At 39.5% G+C, this 15,284-nt stretch overlaps 1 protein-coding gene across 1 annotated transcript in view; it reads left to right on the forward strand.

Annotated features, from left to right (window-relative positions):
• Positions 1-5,664: 5,664 nt before the first annotated feature.
• The window catches only part of Cytip (cytohesin 1 interacting protein), a 94,326-nt gene continuing 84,706 nt past the window's right edge, over positions 5,665-15,284 (forward strand). The window contains exons 1-2 of the mRNA XM_004629909.2: positions 5,665-5,799; positions 7,188-7,287. The gene's annotated coding sequence lies outside the window, so the exon portion shown is untranslated. The remainder of the gene's footprint in view (positions 5,800-7,187; positions 7,288-15,284) is intronic.

A 15,284-nucleotide genomic window follows, 5' to 3' on the forward strand; every position in this document is an offset into this window, starting at 1 on the left:
AGCTTACTCAGTGAATATTTCTTGATGATGACCACCAGGACTGTGAGTCAGGAACTTCCTGGGGGAGGAAACTCCTGAGTCAGGCTTGTGGGGAGCTTTGAGTTAGTGAGGAGGAGACCATTATCCTCTCCCGTGGGTGTTGTGCAGTGATGACAAGCAGACACCACGTAATGGGGAGCTGTTAAGAGTTTTCAAGGACAGGAAGAGTCATGAGATGAGGTGCCAAGACGGGGCAAGTGGCAAAGTAGCCAAGTGGTGTCCTCAACACCAGAAGCAGAAATTACCACGGTGTATCTTCAATCATTAACATAGGTTGCATCTATAACATAGGAATATATATATATATATATATATATATATATCAGGAAGATAACAGGAAGTCGCTAGCTTCCAGATTTCTTAAAAGTCAAATCTCAAATAAAATGTGGGCACTGAGGGCTGGTGAGATAGCTCAGCAGACTAAGCACCTGCTTAGGAGAGCACAGGGACCCAGATTCCACCCTTAGCACCACATGCTGTGCCAGCCCCGTCCCTGGCCATGCTGAGCCAGCCAGCAAGACTCAGAGTGCTAGTGTACACCTGTAATCCCATGGCTGGAGAGGCTGAGAACACAAGGGTCACTAGGAGTCTGAGCTGCATAGTGAGACTCTGTACCAAATACATTAAAAAAATTGTGGGCAGTGTCTAAAACAAAAACGTGCTGCCTTTCCAAGGCCATGTCCACGGACCTCCTCTCAGATTAAGACAACACTTTTTTTCACCTCTGGGTGAGAAAGTGATTATAGTAATGCCAGAGCACTCTCCACCAGGGGGGGTTGCATTCTTCAGGTGGATGCTGGAGACAGCTGGTGGTTGGTGGGAGCATCCTGCCCTCTGCTGGAGTTGGCTGGAAAGGGAAATTTGCATTGCCTGCGAGAGAACACTGGGAACTTGTTCAGCTTAACTGAAAATAAATATTTGTTTGCATGTTGATGAGGTTTAGTTAACCAGGGGATGTATTCCTCATGTGATATCTTAATTTTTAGGGGATTTCCAAGTATCCAGGAAGAAAAGTCCATTGTGTGTCACATGCAAACCTCTGCATACCTCTTGCTCAGTAAATTGAAGACACAGAGTGTCAGAATTTTTAAAGAAATGTAAAGAATCAAAGCTGCATCTCTAATGATTTTTAAAGTATTCACATCATGTTGTGATATGATAGAAATAACCCCAGGAGTGCCATTAGACTGCTTGAATTTATACATTAATTCTGCAAGATAGTAAACCTCTTTGAGGCTGTCTCTGCCTCTGTAAAAAGATTCTGTTCCCCCTTAAAAGGTTGCTGCGAGGATCAGATGAGCTAGTAATGTATGCGGGAAAGCTTTCCCGGCCGTTGGGCCTGTTCTAGACATGCATGCCCTGTGCTGATTCACACAGAGTACAAAGTGCTGAGCATTAGGAACGTTGCAGAATTACTGATGTCTTGAAATTTATTTTGAGTCAAACTGGAAAACAGATAGTAACGTTTCAAACTTAGAGAATGAAAATGTGATGAAAGGAAGCTGGACACCCTCAAAGTAATTTTTGCAATCAGCTCTATAGATAGAACAGTCTCAGTCTCATTCAATTGTCTGTAATGTGCTATGCAAATATTATCTTTCTCACCTTTATTAGCAGCAAAATGGTAAAAAAATGAATTACAGACATACTCTTTTACAGAAACCAAAGTTCCCTTTTTCTCTTTCACCCTCTCCTTTCCCTTATCCTTTCCTCCTCTCTCCTTTCCTTTCTTTTTCTTTTATCCTTTCATTTCTTGGCTCTGGGTCCTCCTTTGTTGGTGGCTCCTGTTCTCCTGCTAAATTAGAAGTAGTTGTAGAAGCATGGCCATCAAAGGCCATGCTTAGCTGTTTCTTGCCCTCCTGTCGCAACCCCACAGGAGGAGCAGACGGAACACCACCCTAGCTCCTAAGTTGTCCATTGTTCAAGAGGTGGCATGCCAAACGGTGGTGGGGCCATTAGCAGTGTGGAGTTCTTTAGGTGAAAATAATAGACCTGTTTTAAAATCAATGCACTTAATTGATTTGATCCTTTCTGTGAACAGCTGTGTTTAATAAAAGGGTTTTTAAAATCTCAAGCGTATTGATCACCATGCCATATCAGCAAATGTTATATTGATATGTTCTAGAAATTTCAAGTTCTATAAAATCTTAACACTAGTTTCCAGGCCGGGGAGATAGCTCAGTAGAATAAACACTTGCCTGGCAAGCGCGAGGTTCTGAGTTTAATCCCCAGTATTAAAAAAACAAACAAACAAAAAACAAAACAAAAACAAAAAACCCCAGAAAATACTAGTTTCTGAAGGCACACAGGGTTAAGGGACAATTTCCGTACATGAGATATTCAGGATTTTTATATATATTTGCATAAGAGAGATAAATTGGTGACAATGGAATTAGGGAAGAAATAACTAGATTTCATGTGATCTTTTTACATATATGTATATTTAACTGGTACCTGAAGTTCATATATGTATATAGACTACAGTGTGAAATTTCAGCACATGCACATGTAAACAATGTAAAACGATCAGATCAGGGTAACTGGCATAGCTAGCATCTCAAATAAATATTATGTTTTTATATATCATATATAAAATTTCTTTGAATTGGAGACATTTCAAATCATTATTGTATTTTTCACTCATTGTTTAATTAATGATCATCATCGCTATCTTACTACGCTGCGGAGCACTAGAAGGCATCTTTTCTATCCACCTGTGCCCTTGTGTCCCATAACTAGCCTCTTCCTACATCTCCCCACCCCCGCCCCCTGCTCTGATACCTGCTATTGGATTTCTACTTCCTTGAAATCAACTTTAGCTTTCACATATGAGTCAGAGCATGTGATATTTGTCTTTCTTTCTTCAGCTTATCTCACATGGCATGGCATTCTGTTGTTACAGCACAAGGCATTGTTTTTGTTCTTTTTATGGCTGAATAATATTTCATTATGTAGGAATAGCACATTTTCTTTACTCATTCACCCATCAGTGCCTGCCTAGTTTCATCCTATCACTTGGTGCATCGGTCAGTTTCCTATCCATGCAATGACCTACCTGACCTCTGCAATTTGTTTTTATTTTTTATTTTTTTTATTTTTCAACAAATAATACACTGCATATATTCTTCTTAGTGGTTAGTTGCTGTACAAGATGCGGACTTGTGATCCTATTTACAAACACCATTAGAACAAATCATTCTATTCATTAACAGAATGTAACTATATATCTATTCCAACCACTTTGAATACACAGATACAAAATGGATATTCATCTGTATACCCCATTTTTTCTAAGTTCCGTTATTGAATATTATAGGTGTGTAAACTCAGCAAAATATTCTAAAAGAGTCCAGTAGCCCATAATAGCATTGGGTCTTCTGTTTAACTGGCAATGTCAGAAATTATTGACCTGAGTCCCCCACAGCTCAACTTAACAGCATGGCTTTATTTCTTATAATTTCGTCTTCATACTTTTCTGCTGGATGGTTAAGACCAAGGTAAAGCAGGACCTATGCAACAAGAGTTGTAGCTTTTTGGTCTGAGAAGGTCAGTGAAATGCCCTCAGGATTTGTCCTGAGATCCTGTACCTCAGATTGTAGAACCTTTATCAGTGCAGCCATGTGGATGAGTCACGGCCAATGCTTGGCCAATGTGCTCTCTGTGAAAGCCTGAGAGAGTATCTTCTCCCCATGTGACTCTCCTTAGGCCCACTCTATGTCATCGATCACTTTCCTCTTTGGCCCCATAATCTTCTTGATCAGAAAATTTGGGACACTACCGAGGTACATGACGTTACAGTACAAGTTCTCATATGTCCTGAGTCTTAATTGACCTTAGAAGGCTAGGGCCAAAATGTTGGCTTTCCTTGTATCCCTGACCTCTGCAATTTGAAGGAGAGGTTTTGAATCAGACTTTTCAGAAGACTTAGTCCACAGTTGGTTGGCCAAGGGGGAGCTGGCATGTGAGAAGTGCAGAGCAAAGCTGCACATGCCGCAGTGGCCCAGAAGTGGAGAGAGGAGGGCAGAGCCACGGCCAAGAGTGCATTCTGGCCCAGGCCCTTCCTCTGAATGTGCGAGACTTTTGGGCGCCATTGAGAGTCTAAAGCACAACCCTTGGATATTGTGAACAGGGCTGCAATAAACACACAGGGAGTAGAAGCCTCACATATTGATGTCTTTTCCTTTGGATAAATCCCAGAAGTGGGCTTGCTGGGTCTTATGGTACTTGTAGTTCTAGTTTTTTGGTTTTTCTTTTTGAGGACCCTCTATACTATTTTCCATAATGACCATATTCATTTACATCCCTGCCAACAGCATATGAAAGTTCCCTTTTCTCCACATCCTTATTAGGATTTGTTTTAAAATCCTTTTGGTATGTCATTCGATACTGAAGGATGACATATTCAATGTGAACGAAGTGTGTGTGTGTGTGTGTCCTGGGAGACAGCAGGTTTCAGGGCAGGGAGCAGTAGAGTAGAATGATTTTCATAATATTATGAAAATCAGTGTTATGGTTGTAGCCAGACTGATGAGAAAGGTTATGTGGAGGTGGTTAGGGACCCCGTGAAGATGCTATTTTCCTGCTGAGATGTGAAGCTTGAATTTCCCTGGATATGCATGATTTTTGCATGGTAGGTCATTATCATACCTACATGATATGTCACTCAGACAGGTAAGAGGTTTTTTGGGGGAAGGAAGTTAGGTTAAAAATGGTATTATAGTTCCCTGTGTGTCAGTTTCTGAAAGAGCCCCATAGTAGGCTCTATGTTTGCTCAGACTGGGCTGGGTTAATGATTCCCTGACCAGACTAGAATCCTTACCTTGCATCTTCTTTAAAAGACAGCAGGTTGAATCCTTCTGATTGATCTCATGCATTATTAAAACACAATCATAAAACTATTCTGTCCTTCAGTTTTGAAACCCAGATAGTCTTTGTGGAGTTCATTGCCAAAAGAGGAAGATTTAGAAATGATAGCAATCATTTGCTAATCTGACTTGCCATTTCATCACACACACGAAGAAGAACAGAAAAGACCCATGGATAAAGACTCCACCTGCTCATCTGATTAATTGTAAATGTAGATTATTTATATCAACTGATTGGCATAGTATTACTGATCTTATTTGTCTCACATAACAGTTCCAAAAATATTGAAAGATTGCCCACTGAAGCTTTGTTTATGGTGTATCAGAAGAAAGCATTACAATGTACGTTGCTCAGTTCCTATGATCTTAAGGAAATTTCAGAACCTATTTTTTTACTTGTGATTGCTCAGCATTTAGCCCACTATGGACATTCTGAAGCAGTGCAGCCTTACTGTTAGTGTTCTGAGTTCACAAGCAAAAGAGCACAGAGTAATGTGACAGTCCCCTCAAAGCCCTTTTACCTCTCTGTGACCTGTACATAGTAGGTGCTCAATCAGTAACTTGAGAAATAATGACGCGATGAATAGAGTCCCTCCCTTTCCTAATGATGTTGGCTGCACTGGTTATCTCAAGTGCATATTAAAACACAAATTGCTCTATGACTGCTTGGTCTCATGAGTTAATGTTTACAAAGTGCTTTGAACTTCTTGGAAAGAGAATGGTGTTTTTGTTGGCACCGTATAGTGTTTGCGGTGCCACACGAATTCCTCCGCCTTCCCTTCCTCCAGGTGCCTGTGCTGGGCACCACCCACTCGGACCCCTTCAGGCAGTGCTGATCTCCCACCCAAAGGCCCATTGCCTCCCTCCAGCCAGCACCTGCCTGCTCTAGGCTCAGGTAGGGTCCAAAGAAACCATGGGGAACTTGCTTTACAGCTCTGGGGAGACTCCGGGGAAATGAAACCTGGGTTGGCACTAATGAATTTTGAGGGGTTCAGGTGCTGAATCAGCTATGGAAGAAGTGATGGGACAGACAGACTCAAGGGGAGATAGAAGTGTCATTTGGCAATTGTATGGCCAACACTACTGATTTCTCCATTTTATGTGGATAATTCAAATGATTCAAAACCTTGACAAGTAGCTGGCAGCTAGCTAAATGCTTTAGTTCCCTTAGAAGGAACCCATATGGCAAAGTAGATTTCTCTGGTGTGAGTAAAATTTTCAACTATTATGATTTATTTCCCCATAATTTCTTTGTATTTTTATGATGGCAAATAAAGGGATTTTACTTCACAGATGTCTGATTAAGGGTGTGATTCCTTCCAAGGCATTTGTTCCTATTTTTAAAACTGCCTTTCTACTGAGGAATTCAGTAAACTTTTTTTTTTTTTTATGGGAAATGAACGTTCTTTATGAATAACTTCAGGTAACAGAGTTCTTTTTCGGGTCACAACACATTAACTTGCAATTGATTTTACACAATAAATATCTTAAAGTAATAGGAGGAGAGCCAGTTACAAGCTCACAATAGATAGGCTGAATCTGAGGGGCAGATTTCGCCTTGAGCAGGAGCAGCTTCTACTTTTACAACTTTTTGGAGTGACTTGCTTTCCAAAGTAGATCTTGAGGCTTTCTGTGGAGCTGGGAAAATGTCCGGAATCCATGTCTGTGAGGTAGTTTCTGTCCACGTAGCACATTTTCTCTCTCTTAACTTGCTTCTAGGGGCTTGAATGAGTTTTGTGTGGACAAAAACCATCATGGTATTCCGTTTAAAAGTTCCTAAAAACGAAGTCTGTATTTCTTCCAACAAAAATTCAAGCGAGCCTGACTTTAAATGAAGAGCTTGAAGTTACAAAATGTAGGACTTAAGGTGTTTCTAATAACAAAATTTATGTTAAAAAAAGTTATTTCCAATGAGATGTATTCACTATTTATCTGAAAGCAAAAGGAGTACATTTCATAGTTAGATTATAGAAGCATTTGGGACTCTTAAACTTTACAACACCCATAGAAATCACAGGTAAAACATTTGTCTGGGTGTGACCCTAGATAAAAAATGGATTGATTTTTATGTTGACTCCCTACAGAGTGAATTCCCTACGTGTACAGGGTTCAGGAGTCAGATAGGTCTCGCTACATTTTTGTTTTCGCTTTTCTTCTCTATTTCTGACTCACCGTCCATATCCTGAAATAAATCGGTTGGGTTTGGGAAATGAGAAATGGGCAGTAGGAATTAGGACCAGGCTGCGTTTCCCTGCCCGCGCTCAGGGTCCTTTTGTGTTGCAGGGGCTGAGAATCATGTGAGGGGAGCAGATAAAATAGCATACGCTCTGGCTTGGAGACCGGGAGGGCTCGCTCGCTGCGGCTGGACAGCTGTAGCTTCATGGTGAGTTTGGGTTTGAAACGGGAGAATTGATTCGCATTGTACAGTTTTTTTTCTTTGACCTGAGGGAGAGGAGGAAACGAATAAGTGTTAAGGAAGTGCTCATCAATATTGCTTGTTGTTACTTGGTCGTTTCTTATACTATTCGGTCAGCGGACTTGATGGCGGGACTTTGAGTTTATGGCTGCTAGACAATTTTTGATAAAGCAAGAGTTTAACAAATGTGGGAGCGTGACGTTATTTCAAGACAAACATAGAGCAAAGAGATTCATCTGGAAAGCTAGAGGTTCTCACTAGAAGAAGAGGGGCCTGAAGAGCAGCTTAGTGTAAGTTAGTGCAGACCTGGAACTCAAATGTGCTATTCTAAGGAGGAGTACGGGGAAAGGCAGCTGGGCGGGAGGGCGGAGCGGAGACAGATCGTTGTCTTGTGTGTCTACCCTAGCATTTTTAAGGTCAAGGATTCTTGGCCTTTCAGATCTGTGCCATCCTCAAAGGACAATCAATAATCTTTCTAATTGGTGGGGGTATCCTTTCTGGCACTGCTACATAAAAAGTCAGAAAGTCAGTTGCTTTTAAATGTTTTCTGTGAAATAGAATTGAATAAAATGATCAGAGCCCCATCAGAGGCAGATGAAACTTAAGCAAACAAATTGCCAGCCAAAAAGTGAACTTTGAGTAAGACTCAGTACTCCCCCCAGACCATCACGTCAGAGTTACACTTCTGAACTCGACCACCAGGGGTCAGGGCATTGTCTCTAGGAAGCTTTTACTACCGGCACTTGTGTGAAGGGCAGAGACTTACGTTTGTAACTCCCACCTCCTGGAAAGGATTCAACTTCTGGTCCTGTGACTTACCTCTGGTGCCTTTGATTTTGCTAGTCCCAGGTAGGTGCATGTGTGTCTCTGGCAATCTTTGTTTTATAAAGGTCGCTGGAGTGAAGAATCTCACCTTTGACGTAAAATTTCCGCAGTTCTCTAGTTTGCTGGTTTCATTAGAGGTGGCTATTGCAGCGTCCCCAGGACCTGGCCTCCGAGAGAGACTCGAGGCAGCCTGGACGGACAGAGAGCACCTGTGTCACAGGGACCCACGTCTGAATCCCTTGTGGTTTTGGACACGGTGCATTTCCTTTCTGAGAGTCAGGTTCCTCCTATTTTAAAAAAAGAGACCAATATTATCTACCTTAGGGGATTTGAATTAATTAGGCATACAAAGTACATTAGCAGGGTGACTGGCACACAATAAAGCAATTACTTAAGGTTACCTCTTGTGGTGGGGAGAGAAGGATGTCCTGGAGGCCCTCTGTAAACAGAAAAATGGTCACAGATAGAGGTCAGGTGTCACTAAATCGGAGATGATTCTTGGGACTTGAAGGTTCAGGGCCAATGTCTGGAGGTAGACTCTAAACTATAATAAATAAGTGAAGAATAGGAGATGCATACTTTCTCACTCTTTCTTTTTTTTTCTAAGAGTAGTAATGAGTAGTCCAGATGGCACAGTTAATTGGAATTACAATTGATCCCACAATACCATTTAAGTCAATAGTTTAATTGATTTTCTGCAGGAAAACCTTTATGAGAACCGCTAAGAAAGAACAAAGTGAAATGCATTAAATTCTGTGATTTGTTCATAACTGCCACCCACCCTGCATAGAAGTAATGAATGAAAAGAAAATTAGGGAGAGGCAAGGAACTGTGATTAAAAATATCAAATGGGCTGAAATTCAGTCAGCTGCTTGTCTGGTGGTCCTGTGTGATGTCAGGTCACACTGCACTGACTGTCCAGCTCACACATGCCTGATGCCCAGTGCTCTCCTCAAAAAGAAGAACCAGGAGTAGAGGAGGCAGCGCTGCTGTCCTAGACACACTTTTTGAAAAGTAAAGATGAAATTTGGGGTGCATAGATGTATAGCATGACAGTAATAGCCAGCAAGTTATTAGATGGGGTGAGATGAGATGAGATTGTTATTTAAATTCAAATCTCTATACGCTTCACCTTCAGATCCCTTTTAGTCTTGTTCGACTGTAACATGATGTCTATAGTGGAGTGAAACACAACTTTCTACTATATATTTCTCTCCTCAGCGAGGAGTCAATAAACCAGGACACCTAAGTGGTCATGAAATGCTATTTTTGAAGAATTTTCTTTATGTTGAACTATAATTTCTAGATTTTTTCTCATAAATCAATCATAAAAATATTTTGACTGGTATTGTTATATCTCTAGATAATACTTGTATCTTTTTGATAAATAAGCATAATAATAGAATAGGTAACAAGGAATAAATGATGGAGAATAAAGTGATGAAAACAATAGCCCTCAGGTTTTTTCCATAATTTTATTGAGAAACAAATAGCAATGAGACAGTTTCAAATTAAATTGGTAGGACAGTTTCAATAATTAACACATTGTATGCTGTCTCCCTAGTGATTATTTGTTGTACCAGATGCAGACATGATATCCTACTTACAAACACTATTTGAACAAATCTCTCTATTCATTTAATTAAGGCAATGTAGCTATATATCTGTTCTAACCATTTTGAATACACAGATACAAAATGGTCATTCATCTGTATCCCCTTTTTGGTTTGGTTCTGTCATTTAAATATAGGTGTGTGAACTCAGCAAAATATTTCAAAATAGTCCAGTAGTCCATAATAGTATTGGGTCTTCCACTTGACTGGCAATGTCAGAAGTTGTTGACCTGAGTGCCCTACAGCTCTACATAATAACGTGGCTTTACTTCTTATACTTCCTTTTTATACTTTTCTGTTGGATGGTTAAGACCAAGATAAAGCAAGACTTATGTAACAAGAATTGTAGCTATTGTATCTGATAAAGTCAGTCAAATCCCCTCAGGATTTATCTTGACACCCTGTAGCTCAGATTGTAGATCCTTTGTCAGTGTCAGCCATGTGGATGAGTCAGGGCCATTGTTTGGCCAATTTGCTCTCTGAGAAAGCCTGAGAAAATGTTTTCTCTCCATGTGACTCTCCTTAGGCACACTCTACATCATCGATCACTTTCCTCTTTGGCCCCATAATCTCCTTGATCAGAAAATTTGGGACACAACTGAGTTACATGATATTACAGTACAAGTTCTTATATGTCCTGAGTCTTAATTGACCTTGGAAGGCTAGGGTCAAAGTGTTGGTTTTCCTTGCGGCCCTCCTTTTTCTCTAATTTTTGGTTTGCAAACTTAGGTTGTTAACCCTCCAGAAGACAAGCTTATTGTTATTACCATATAACCTAGGCTGTTGAGCTTAACCTCACTATCTGTCTGAATATCAAACATCTTAGGCATAACATGGAACAGGTATTTTTCATCAAGTATTGATATGTTAAACTTTAAGTCCCTACAGAATATGACAAAACAATTTTAAAAATTAAAATATATTTAAAAATAGGAATAAAGAATTATATATGTTTACACATAAGTCCAGAAATCTAACCATATACAGCATTGCAGCAGGACAGTCCCGCAACACTCCTTTTCCTATCTCCTGCTGTCATCCACCACCCTCTTCCTTTTTAAACAATCATGTAACCGAGAGACAGCACGGCAGCAACTTAGCCATCAGTATTTAATGAACTACCATCTGCTGGTTCGTATTTCATCATTAAATTTTTTTTTTTTTTTTTTTTGGAACCAGGGATTGAACTCAGTTCCTTGAACTTGTCAGGGAAGCACTTATTCTACTGAGCCATCTCCTTGGCCCTCATCATAAATCTTTACAGTAACTTGTTAGCAGTCATTATTGTTATGGCCATTTTTTTGTGATGCAGAATTTTTTAGATGAAATATTTTTTATCACATCACTAATTTATTCCAAGTTACTGCTCAAGAAACAGTGGAAAGATAATAAAATTACACATCCAAATAATCTGGATTTGACTATTGATGCATCGTATATAGTGAGTGGTACAGTAAAAACCATTCAATCTCTGTATGTCTCAATTTCATTAGGGAAAATAAGATTCTAACAGCTACTTCACACTTAATGTGTTTTTAACTGCACAAAGGACTTGTGAAAGGACTGGAAGCCTGCTGAATGCTTCCTCCGCAGCATCTTCCCCTAGTCCTGGTATTCCTGCTCCCTGGGCTTCTGACTCAGCCCGTTTGCTCAGTACATAACATCTCAATCTTCTTAGCATTATTTCTCCTACCTTGAGAAGCCTATATCAACTACTATCTACCGAGTTAGCCCTTCTTGATAAGATAGACTTTAGTATGATTGGTCACAGTCTTTTTATATTATCAGAAACATGTCATCATGTTTTTACATTAATTTATCATGTATGGTTTATTACTTCCCTCTAATTTTCTCAGAGGAGAAAAAAAATAATATGAAAACTGTTATAGGAGGAAGGAAATGTGTGACATACTATCTTGAGAAAATAAAGTTTTACAATTATTTGAAGAGGATGCTTTCATTTATCTTACATCTATCTCTATCATACCCTCCTTTATAATTTATGCCTTAATTTAATTATGGTAAAGCACCAAATAAAATTAAATGGAGGACCATTCATCAAAATACTTGATCAATATATACAATAGAGTGAGGATTTGAATCCAGTTTTTTTTTATACTTTAAAACATTTTCTTACTCCTGTAATATACTATAAATCTGTTATTCTGAGTGCCACTGCCTGTGTACTTTGCTCTTTGATTGAGAATATTTTTACTTACTTTTTTAATGTAGGCTTTCCAGTGAATGTCCTAGTTCTTTACTTTTCGTTTGTGATCACTTTAGTGGACCACTTTCTTCCTAATGGTAAGACATGTGTAATCTTGTTTACATTGTTAATGATTTTACTAAATATAGAGAGCTGTTCCTGGTCCTCTTCTCAGTCTGGGAAGTTTCTATTTGTAATCCCATGGAAAGTTATTGGAATTCTAGTGAGTTAATTCCAACCTACCACTTCCAGTGCAACTCATGGTGATAATAAAGATACTAAGGCATAGTTGCAGTCATAGGGAGTGAAGGGGCCTTAAGTCCAACCATGATGATGGCCACCTGGAACAAAGGCCTGAACTCAGGACCAAACCCAGGTTTTATTCATTCATGAAGGAGTGGCTTGAGGATGAGTGACCGAGAATGGTGGTAAGTAGGTGAGGGCCATGAGCTGGGCTAGATTCCTGCATTCATCTCTGTGGTATGCCAAGGTATGCAGAAAGAGCAATTTTATTTCACAATAAAGATAACATCTAATGTTTTGGGCTTGGTGCTTTAGCTCTGATGTGTAATCTTTCAAGCCCCAGGATGTTATTGCCTTTATCTTGAGGCTCCGATCCCAGCAATGTGAAGTATTGGCTCTTCATCCCGCTTCATCCTGACTCACACTAGGGAGCAGCAGGTGTGGGATTCTGGGGAAACACTGCCTGCTGTCTTCAGAGACTACACATCAGCATCTCGGCTAGACCAATATGCATTGCTTAAAGCCAACTGACCAGACATGGAGAAGTCCCAGCCAGCTCTGTACATATCAATACGTGGAAATAGGGTCAGGTTCTGCCAACATAGAGATAATCGCTTTTCTTTCAGGGACAGGAGCCCAAGCAGTCCTCCACAAGTGAATAGTGTAAACTTTTGTGGGGCATATATATTAAAGTAACAATATTTTTCTCCAAATACTTAAATTATTTTGTCAAATTTCCACTTCCCTTGGGCAGACACCAAGATATTTTGGTCAGTGTTTCTAAAACAACAACAACCATAACAACAACAACAACAACAACAACAACAACAACAACAACAACAAAACAGACCCAAGAAGTCATTGGTATAAAAGTTTCAATCTCAATCACATTTAATGCTTTCCTCTCCACTCATTAGTGAGGGATAAGGTTTTCCAGTTTGAAGAGAGCAGTGTGGTCTCCCCCTCTGGTTATTGTCTTCTCCTCCTTCTAGGCTTCTACAGTGTGGTCGTTTCGGGGCAGAAAAGAGTTTAAAAAAGACTCACCTTTCCCATTTAACTGAGCAGTTGTAATTTGGCCTCTGTGTTGGTGTTTTACTATGTCTTGTGCCAGCATGGCAGGCTGAAATCCTCTTCATGTAAAACTTTACATGGGAGCTCTCAGCTGTTCATGTCCTTGGAAGCCTCCTCTCCACACAGATGGCAGCTGCGGCTCCTGTAGCACATCACTCATGAAACTCCCTCACCCCAAGCATCCTGTTACTGCGGCCTATTCCTTTGACTTCCAGCCCTGTGAAAGCAACAAAAACAGCTATTTTTCTCGAGTACGCTTGGCCCAGGACATCAGCATATAGCTTGCCCTCGACCTAAGCCCTTTCTTTTTCAAGTGTCATTCACCTGCAAAAAGATCGGCAAGAACAATGCGGGTGAAGATGTCAACATTGGAAATAAAGTTTTGACCTTTCCTCCTGCTAGGCAATACTTCCAGGCTTTAAGATTAGTCTCTGGGTAGTCTTTGCATTTAGCTCTGAGCTGAGGCTTGTCCTAGGGCGGATGGACACGCCTCACTTCTTCCCATCCTCACCAAGGTGGCCCCACATTGATTTTCCCCTTCTTTTTCTTTAGCTCTACCTTCTTTTCAGATTTGACTAGTGAGGGACAGGGCACAGTTTAAGGGGAAGTTTGAGAACCATTTCAAAGATGGCTGACTTCAATGGTTAGCATCTGTCTTGTTTGTTTCCATGACACTGGGCTCCTAATTGCTAACTCTTGTGAAACAGTAAGAATGCATTCAATAACTTGCTACATTTGCATATTTTATAGGACAAAAACTGATAAAATTGAAAATCTGACAAAGAACATTTATCTAAAACATACAAAGAACTCACAAAACTCAATAATAAGGACACAGATAACTTGTTTCATTGTGCAAAAAATGAGAACAGATATCTCACCAACGAGAGTCAAAAATGGCAAAAAAGTAAATGAAAACCAGACTATACTCCCACCAGTAGTGGAGAAGGGCTCCTTCTCATAATCCTTCAGAATTTGTTATTAATCAATTTCTTGATGATCGGCATTCTTTCTGGAGTGAAATGCAATCTAGTGTTTTAATTTGCATCTTTTGATTGACCAGTAACATTGAACATTTTTTCATATTTTTATTTGACATTTATATTTTTTCATTTGAGAAGTATATACAACCACTGTGGAAATTAATCTAGATATTCCTCAAAAAACTAGGATTAGAGGTCCCATTCAACCCAGCTATTCTCCTTCTGGGTAACTAAGAATTAAAAACATCATACCACAGTGATATAACTGTCCCAACATTTATAACAGCACATGTTGTCATAGCTAAATCTTTGAAGCAACACGAATGCCTATCAACTGAGAAATGGTTTAAAAAGATATGGTGTTTTTATACAGTGGAGTACTGTTCAGCCATTAAGAAAGATAAACTCCAGGCTTTTATAGGTAAATGAATGCAACTTGAGACCCTACTCATAAATCAAATAAGTCAGACTCACATGTGTAAACATTGTGTTGATTCTCTGACTGAGAAGCTGGAGGAATAGATCAGGTTTAAAATGGAATAAAGGTTGTGAAATGGGAAGGAATTACTCAAAAGGAAAAAGGAAGTAGGATGGATGAAAGAGGAAGCAATAGGGTAAAAGGAAAAAATTCAAGTCAGTTATACTATTAGTGTCTCTTAGTTCATTAAAAAGGAAGCTTGTACTAATATTGATTAGAGAAATTGTTATGAGAACATCTTATATCCTGAGCAACTACTTTAAAAACACCATGCAACATGTGACCTATTATTATTCTCCTATTATTCATTTTTGGCATGTGTGTTTGTTTTTTTTTCAATAATTTTATTGAGAAACAAATAGCAATGAGACAGTTTCAAATCAAATTGGTAGGACAGTTTCAATAATTAACACCTTGCATACATTCTTTCTAGTGGTTAATTGCTGTATAAGATGCGGACATGATATCCTATTTACAAACACCATTAGAACAAATCCCTCTATTCATTAAGATAATGTAACTATATATCTATCCTAACCACTTTG

This window comes from Octodon degus, unplaced genomic scaffold, assembly GCF_000260255.1.
Source record: "Octodon degus isolate 3935 unplaced genomic scaffold, OctDeg1.0 scaffold00032, whole genome shotgun sequence".
Lineage (NCBI taxonomy): Eukaryota > Metazoa > Chordata > Mammalia > Rodentia > Octodontidae > Octodon > Octodon degus.